At 43.6% G+C, this 6,662-nt stretch overlaps 1 non-coding gene across 1 annotated transcript; it reads right to left on the bottom strand.

Moving 5' to 3' along the window:
* Positions 1 to 6,324: 6,324 nt before the first annotated feature.
* On the bottom strand, positions 6,325 to 6,462 carry LOC119925070. Its single transcript, XR_005449741.1, has one exon. It is a non-coding gene; the product is annotated as a small nucleolar RNA SNORA7 (small nucleolar RNA).
* Between the last annotated feature and the right edge of the window lie 200 nt (positions 6,463 to 6,662).

Below are 6,662 nucleotides of genomic sequence, written 5' to 3'. Positions count from 1 at the left end.
TGAAAAAAGAAAGCCCAAATTAAAAGGAAAATAAATATCAAGTGGTGCAGCCTGGAGCCTCCTTTTTCCACTTGCAGAACCTGGGAATTCTCTGTCAGTGAGAGCATCATCCCCGTGGATAAAGTGCTGGCACACCTTTTGAAATCTTAGCACAGACAATTTTAATGACTTGCCTAAGGTCACAAATTAAGTCAATTCAGAGACAGACCTAGAAATCAAGTTTTCAGCTGCTAACAGACTGCTCAGGAAAACCTCGAACAAGAGGGGTGAGGCGGGTGGGGTTTACCAGATCACTAGGATGCCTGATGGGTCAGTTTCACTTTCGATCAAATAAGAATCAGTTATCCTGCCGTGGAACCTCTCTGATTTTTTTTTAAAGTCTGTTTTAAGTGCTTACTGTGTGCCAGGAACTGTACTAAGCTCCGGGTTAGATACAAGCTAATCAGGTTGGACAAATTCCATGGCTCACATGGAGCTTGCAGTCTCAATCACCATTTTACAAATGAGGTAACTGAGGCACAGAGAAGTCAAGTGACTTGCCCAGGGTCACACAGAAGACAAGTGCAGAGTAGGGAATACAATTTAGGTCCTTCTGACCCCCAAGCTAGTGCTCTATCCATAAGGCCACACTGCTTCTGATTCAATATGAATACAATAATGTAGCTGTAACACTTATCTGTAATTGATTCAGTGCACAATTCTGGGTAATTTTGGTGAAAGTAGGGTGGGTTTAGGAACCAATACCCCAATTTAAAGCACTGTTTCTGTGAGAACAAGGAGTACAAGTTCAAGTTGCCATTTTCAGGATCCAGTTGTTTCATAAGTCCAAGAATTGCCTATAACGTAGGTTTGGCTGGATTAGTAAATGTCTAAATAGTCTTTTGAAGGGATCAGAGGAGAAGGGCATCTTATTGTTTTGCTTTTGTATTACCTTGGCCTCATTCTGTAAGTTCCTCAAATGAAAAAGCTCCTCTCTGCATATATTTGATGTTAAGACTCTCCCACTTCTTCATGCTATGGTTAAGGTTCATTTCCCACAGAAAGTCATTTTAGCAGACAAGGAAATCCCTGGCTTTACCCCAGCTTAACATTTCTCCTTTCTGTACATTCAATGACAGTGTCTACTAGCTCTGTTATTCTGTACTCTCCCAAGCATAAGTACAGTACTCTGCACACAGTAAGCACTCAATAACAATAACTCAGTAACTCAATACCTTTGGAGACAGAGGTCATGGGTTCATATCCCAGCTCCCCCACTTGTCAGCTGTGTGACATTGGGCAAGTCACTTAACTTCTCTGTGCCTCAGTTACCTCATCTGTAAAATGGGGATGAAGACTGTGAGCCCCACGTGGGACAACCTGATCAACTTGTAACCTCCCCAGTGCTCAGAACAGTACTTTGTACATAGTAAGTGCTTAATAAATGCTATCCTCCCTGTCTCATGAGCCTGACCCATTATCCTCAACCCATCTGTCACATGCAACCTGCGTATTCAATCTGTCATCAAATCCTGTCAGTCCTACCTTCCCAACATGGCAAAAATTCACCCTATCCTCTCCATTCGACTACTAAATCAGCTTCCTTGCTGACTACCCTGACTCCTTTCACTCCTCACTCCAGTCCTTACTTCATTCTGTTGCCCAGATCACTTCTCTAAAACAAATGCTCAGTTCAAATTTCCGCCACTGCTCAGAAACCTCCAAAGGTTGCCCATTCACCTCAGCTTCAAACCGAAATTCTTTACCATTAGCGCTCTCCCCTCTTTTCTTACCTCTCTGATTTACAATGTGGCCTGCATGTCCTCTGGGGTTGGATCCCTAGGGCACTATCATCTACATATAAGTGCCCACTGTATAATAATAATAATAATAATAATAATAATAATAATAATGATGATGGCATTTATTAAGTGCTTACTATGTGCAAAGCACTGTTCTAAGTGCTGGGGAGGTTACAAAGTGATAAGGTTGTTCCACGGGGGGCTCACAGTCTTCATCCCCATTTTCCAGATGAGGTCACTGAGGCACAGAGAAGTTAAGTGACTTGCCCAAAGTCACACAGCTGACAATTGATGGAGCTGGGATTTGAACCCATGATCTCTGACTCCATAGCCCGTGCTCTTTCCACTGAGCCATGCTGCTTCTCTGCTGCTGCTGCTTCACTGTATAAAGAACCATGCACAGAGCTCTTAGGAGAGTAGATATGATCTTGGCCTTCAAGGACCTTATACTTTAGTGGGGGACAGAGGTTTTAAAATAATTTACACTGAAGAAGAAGGGAAAGAGTATATATATGCATATGAGTTAAAATTTCCTGTAGTAGGTATGTGAGATATGTGCGTATATGCTACAGGAGGTTTTGAGTATGCATGTGTTCAGGTGCTGTAGAAAAGGTTAAGTAGCAGTTTGGAGGATATAAACTGAGGAAGATAAAAATTAATTAGTGAAGGCCTCCTGGAGGAGATGTGTTTTCAGTAGGCCTTTGAAGATGGTGAGTGCTGTTGGTCTGTCAGATGTGATGAAGAGGGAGGGAGTTTCAAGCAGAAGGATAGGGCATGAACATCAGGTGAGTGGCGGGAGAGATGAGAACAAGGCACAGTGAGCAAGTTAATCATCATCATCATCAATCGTATTTATTGAGCGCTTACTGTGTGCAGAGAACTGTACTAAGCGCTTGGGAAGTACAAATTGGCAACATATAGAGACAGACCCTACCCAACAGTGGGCTCACAGTCTCCTAAGTAAGTTAATTGATTCAGTGTCCAAAATCCAAACCTGCTGTAGATTAAGCAAGGACCCAAATATTCCTGGATGCAAATGCTCAATTCCTTTTCAAGCTTTTCAACATAAGAGTGTTGCCTAAGTGGAAAGAGTGTGAGGCTGGGAGTCAGAGGACCTGGGTTCTTGTATTGCCATCAGCCATCTGCCTGTTGTGTGACCTAGGGCAAGTCACTTAACTTCTTTAGGCCTCAGTTTCCTCACCTGTAAAATGGAGACAGTGCCAGGTTTTGCTTCCTCTTGGACTGAGTCCCACGTGGGATAGGGACTGTGTCTTACCTGCTTATTTTAAATCTACCCCAGCACTTAGTTTGGTGCTTGACACATAGTTAGCAAATATCAAGATTATTTTCACAGTTCTCTTTGAAGACAGGGTGATTTGTATTCCGTGCTATTTTAGAAAGATCCTCTGAAATTTTCCACAGTGGTTTCTGCCAACCATTCAGTTTCTAGTTGTTTTTTTTTATTTTCAAGGCCCACAGATTCCTAAACATTTAGTATAGCCAGACCCTTCCTTTCCAAACTCCTAGAATGAGTCATCTACACCCGCTGCTTCAAATTCCTCGACACCCTCTCCTTGACCCCTTCCAATTTGGCTTCTGTCCCCTACACTCCACAAAAACTGCCCTCTCAAAGGTCACCAATGACCTTCTTCTTGCCAAATCAAACGGCCCCTACTCTATCCTAATCCTATTTGACCTCTCAGCTGCCTTCCACACTGTGGACCACCCCATCTCCTCAACATGCTATTCAATCTTGATTTCACAGACTCTGTCCTCTCCTGATTCTCCTCTTATCTCTCCGGACATTCATTCTCAATCTCCTTTGCGGGCTGCTCGACCCCCACCCATCCCCTTACTGTAGGGGTTCCTCAAGGGTAAGTTCTTGGTCCCCTTCTGTTTTCTATCTACACTCACTCCCTTGGTGAGCTCATTCGCTCCCACAGCTTCAACTATCATCTCTATACTGACACCCAAATCTACATCTCCGCCCCTACTCTCTCTCCCTCCCTCCAGGCTTGTATCTCCTCCTGCCTTCAGGACATCTCCATCTAGATATCTACCAGCCATCTAAAACTCAGTATGTCTGAGACTGAACTCCTTATCTTCCCTCCCAAACCCTCCCCTCTCCCTGACTTTCCCATCACTGTAGACGGTAGGGACTGTCTCTATATGTTGCCAATTTGTACTTCCCAAGCGCTTAGTACAGTGCTCTGCACATAGTAAGCGCTCAATAAATACGATTGATGATGAATCAAGCAAAAACTCCTCACTCTTTGCTTCAAGGCTGTCCATCACCTTGCCCCCTCCTACCTCACCTTCCTTCTCTCCTTCTACAGCCCAGCCCGCACCTTCCGCTCCGCTGCCGGTAACCTCCTCACTGTACCTCATTCTTACCTGTCCCGCCATTGACCCCCGGCCCACGTCCTTCCCCTGGCCTGGAATGCCCTCCCTCCACACCTCTGCCAAGCTAGCTCTCTTTATCCCTTCAAAGCCCTACTGAGAGCTCACCTCCTCCAGGAGGCCTTCCCAGACTGAGCCCCCTTTTTCCTCTCCTCCTCCCCATCCCCCCTGCCCAACCTCCTTCCCTTCCCCACAGCACTTGTATATATTTGTACAGATTTATTACTCTGTTTATTTTACTTGTACATATTTACTATTCTATTCATTTTGTTAAGGATATGCGTATAGACTGTGCATATAGACTTCTAGACTGTGAGCCCACTGTTGAGTAGGGGCTGTCTCTATATGTTGCCAACTTGTACTTCCCAAGTGCTTAGTACAGTGCTCTGCACACAGTAAGCACTCAATAAATATGATTGAACGAATGAATGAATGAATATAGCTTTAATTCTATTGTTCTGACGATTTTGACACCTGTCTACATGTTTTGTTTTGTTGTCTGTCTCCCCCATCCAGACTGTGAGCCCGCTGTTGGGTAGGGACTGTCTCTATATGTTGCCGACTTGTACTTCCCAAGTGCTTAGTACAGTGCTCTGCACACAGTAAGCGCTCAATAAATACGAATGAATGAATGAATCTGCTTTCATCTTCTGGCTACCCTTTCCTCCTGGCCTTCCTGACTCTTTTTTAATAATGTTCTTGGTTCCAGACAAGGGCCCTTATTTTCATTAACCCTTCTCTGTACTACAATTTAATTATTTTGTAATCACTCCCCTTTCATTTTTGTATCAGTAACCTTTTGTTCTTTGTGGATTATTAGTACATTTCAGCATTGAATGCCTGCCTCTGCCTCCTCCAGTTTTTCTAATACAAAATTTTCTCTTCATTGTAGTAATACATAATTCCTGAGTCTAAATACCCACATATTTTGTATCTAATGAGCTATCTTAAGACAGTGATGGAAATGGTAATTATTTATCCTGGGAAGCCTGCCTCTATTATCATTAAAACATTTTCATCCTTTTAAATGGGACTGGAAGGTGACAGAAGGGCATTCTCTCTAGTTTCCACTACTAATCTTGAGGAAAAAATTTCCCCCAATCATGGCAATATCGACGATAAATCAGATGACAGTACATTTTATTGAGATCAGTATTAGTTATATGCATCTGGATGGTAAACATATGCACCAAGTACAACTGTGAAATTGATGTCAATCTTCTACAATAACCGTTGAAAAATATAATAGACATTGTAGTACGGAACCAGCATAAATATGCCAGTTGGAAAATCGCAACAACATCCTCAAAGCAAACAAGTCCATCTGTTCAGAACATTGCCACTTTATTCAATTGGTGGAGAGAGAGCTCTAAAGGATAATTTTAGATGGTCAACCAAACAGTCATCAGTCAATCAAAGGTATTTATTGAGTGCTTACTGTGCTTAAAGCTTAGGAGAGGACAGTACAACAGAGTTAGTAGTCATGTTCCCTGGCCACAATGTGCTTACAGTCTAGAGGAGGAGTTTGGCACATGAAAAGCCAACTTTTTTTTTTCAAATGATACTTGTTAAGTGCTCACTATGTGCCAGGCACTGGTCTAAGCGCTGGGTTACTAACAAAGTAATCGGGTTGAACACAGTCCATGTCTCATAAGGGGCTCAAATTCTTCATCCCCATTTTACAGATAAGGTATCTGAGGCACAAAGAAGTGAATTGACTTTCCCAAGGTCACACAGTAGGCAAGCGGTTGGAGCCAGGATTAGAACCCAGGCCCTTCTGACACCCAGGCTCGTGCTTTATCCACTAGGCAAAACTACTTCTCAATCTTGACAGTTCTGAGTTTGATAACACAGGAATTTCAAAGAGGGCTAATCAGGTAATGGCCTGATAATTCAAGGAAAAATCCCGTTCTGGCCGGAATTAGCCAATGGGCTGTATACCTTGTTGAGTCGTGTCCGACCCATAGCGACGCCATGGGCACATCTATCCCACTTCCATCTGCAATTGTTCTGGTAGCATATCCATAGACCTTTCTTGGTCAAAATAAGGAAGTGGTTTACCATTGCCGCCTTCTGTGTGGTAAATGAGTCTCCTCCTTTGACTCTCTCCCCTGCTGCTGCTGCCCAGCACAGGTGAGTTTTGACTTGTAGCAGATTGCCTTCCACTCTCTAGCCACTGACCAAGCTAGCAATGGAATGGGTACGCTTCTGCTTGACTCTCCCTCCTCTAGTCGAGATTGGTAGAGTACTGGAAACTCTCTAGGTGCAACCCTGAGAGGGTACCTTGAGCATGCTTACTGGATAATTGCTCAGCTTTGCTGGGCCTGAGTCGAACATGCCCTTTGGAGAGAACAGACTGTTGCAGTGGAAATGATGGTTCTCACTCTACACCGGACTGCTGGAAATTCTATTTGGATGCTCTGGCAAGAGGGTACCAATCAATCATATTTATTGAGTGCTCTCTGTGTGCAGCGTACTGTA

The sequence above is a fragment of the Tachyglossus aculeatus genome, chromosome 2 (assembly GCF_015852505.1).
Source record: "Tachyglossus aculeatus isolate mTacAcu1 chromosome 2, mTacAcu1.pri, whole genome shotgun sequence".
NCBI classification, from domain to species: Eukaryota; Metazoa; Chordata; class Mammalia; order Monotremata; family Tachyglossidae; genus Tachyglossus; species Tachyglossus aculeatus.
Note: the sequence above shows the minus strand (reverse complement) of the source record. Positions and strands in the feature narration are given on the sequence as shown.